Source organism: Austrofundulus limnaeus, unplaced genomic scaffold (assembly GCF_001266775.1).
Source record: "Austrofundulus limnaeus strain Quisiro unplaced genomic scaffold, Austrofundulus_limnaeus-1.0 Scaffold106, whole genome shotgun sequence".
Taxonomy (NCBI): domain Eukaryota; kingdom Metazoa; phylum Chordata; class Actinopteri; order Cyprinodontiformes; family Rivulidae; genus Austrofundulus; species Austrofundulus limnaeus.
In genome coordinates, this window is record NW_013952508.1 from 1,770,315 (window position 1) to 1,772,687 (window position 2,373).

A 2,373-nucleotide genomic window follows, 5' to 3' on the forward strand; every position below is an offset into this window, starting at 1 on the left:
GTGTTGTCCGTGGACGTCACATTATACAGACAGGCTCTGGTATCATGGCTACCTGACAAGGGAGCTCTGTGTGAGATTATTTTAAGAAAATGAAAGAGAAACCTGTGCAATATCTGCAGAGCAGAACTTGCCTTCCACAGCAATTATTTTTAGTTAGCATATAGCTAAAATCTAACGATGGTTATATAATAGCAGCTGCATTCTGGCGTGATAAGCTGTATGTTTTATATTCAATTAACGCATGATCCGATTAGTCGACTAATCGAAAAAATAATCGGTGATTAATCGATTATAAAAATAATCATTTGTGGCAAGTATTACAGCCACAATCCAAACTCTCATTAGAAGCTGCAGGAAGTGTTTAGAGGCTGTTATTACTGTGAAAGGAGGAGCTACTAAATATTGAGTTAAGGTTTTTTATGGTGCCCAAATTTATGCACCTGCCTAATTTTGTATAAACAATTGCACACTTTCTGTAAATCATATCAACTTTATTTCACTTCTCTAATATCACTGTGTTTGTCCCCTATATGATATATTTAAGTGATATTCAGGAAAATTAACAAGACTGCCCAAACCTTTGCACCCCACCGTATTTCTCAGTCTGACATGTTTATAGATCAGTTGGTTCTCAGCTCAACTACATCTGGCCTACCTTGTACTTTTTGGATTCTTGGTTTTACTGTATTATAGTCTGACATTTTCTCAGCCTGATGAGCTTCCACCAGACTCAGCCTTGAAGATAAGATAAGGACCTCTGATATCCAGGTGGAGCTTGGAGTAAAGCCTCTGTATTGAAAGGAGTCTGAGGTTCAAGCACCTGAATCTCTCCTGGGTGAATCCTCTTTGGCCTGAAAACACTGAGAGCTGCTGGGGGGAGGGAACACCAACTGTTGCCTCCACAACCTGACCATGGAGAACATCAGAGGATGGATGCATGTGTTCGAATCTGAAGTGTCAACATGTTTATCAGGTTAAATGTTTATTGTCCTGAACTTTATTCATCTTGACTGTATTTTGAAATTACTGTTTCTACTTCATTTTTCTTGTTTTTAGTTTCCTGAGACTCGCTGTTTTCTGAGCAGACCTTTGCTAGTCTTGGTTTGTTCTTGGTTTGGCTGTTTGTTGGCTCGACTCTCTCACTTTGACATTTTGACAGAGACATGTCCTACTGTCTCTTCTGATGGTATTCAGCAAACCCCCAGGTTCTAAACCTTTAAGAGTCAAAACCTTTTTTCCTGTTAGGGAATTTAGTCTGATTTTATGACTGTTTTAATAACTTACTAAAAGAGCATTAAAGTGTTTTCCACTCACTCAAGTGTCCAGAGACTGAAGTATTGTTTCAAACAACAAATCATAAAACAATCAACTTTATTAAAACCTACAGAAAATGACTTAAAGAGACTGATATTTGACACTAAAAGGAAGTAAGTAAAGTTTTATTTATATAGCGCCTTTCACAGAAATAAATTCACAAGGTGCTGTACATTCAGGGAAGGGGGGGGAGGGGGCATTTAAGAAACACCCATTCAAGAAAACATACAAAACAAACATGGGGGAACATGTGAAACCGGTCATGCAGCAAACACAGTTGCACTACCTTTAACAACAGCTTGAATCACAGAGGCTTGAGTCCAGAGTCACATGATGTTATTGTCTCTACTCAGTTCGCTAGAATTCAGATTTTCCTCCTCCTCAGCCAAACTGAGTTCCAAGGCCGGGTCCAACACGGGTGGTGGGGGTGGGAGTGAATCCAGCTCTTAGTTGACATTTCATCCCGGGGAGGTTAAGATAAGCACTGCCCTCAAGGCCATACCACTGGGAGCCAGATAGTTAATCCAACTGTTTTGGAAACAAAGCAGCCTTGAAATTCCTGCTGCTTTTGAAGTGTCTTTACTGCAAACTCTGAGGTGGCGAAAAAAAGCCAATCAGTCAAATTTGGGGTCATTCCTCGCCTCTCACTGATTGAAGCTCACCCAGATGTAGTCCATTCATGCTGAAGGGTCGCTCCCGAGCTGTGATCCTCATAATCACATCCAGTTTGTGAGTTTTTCCCCCAGCAGAGAGTCTGTTTGCTTCCACCTGGCAGAATCCTTCAAGTGCGCCTGACAGCTCTTCAAAGACCCAATGCACTGTCAGGGTTGCTTTCACTTTTCAATAAATTGGGAACCCTCCTCCGCCGATCAGTAGGAATCCAGTTATTATAATTCAAATAAATAAAGATCTTCCATGTCTTTGATGGAAAGTGGCGGTGGCATATCAGATTCCAGCCCCAGGAATCAGACAAATCCAGCAGCAACCGTTCCACCCAGACAGCCACGTTCCCCTCGTTCCAAGTGTGGGAAAAAATAGTGTCAATTTCATTGAGGTGAG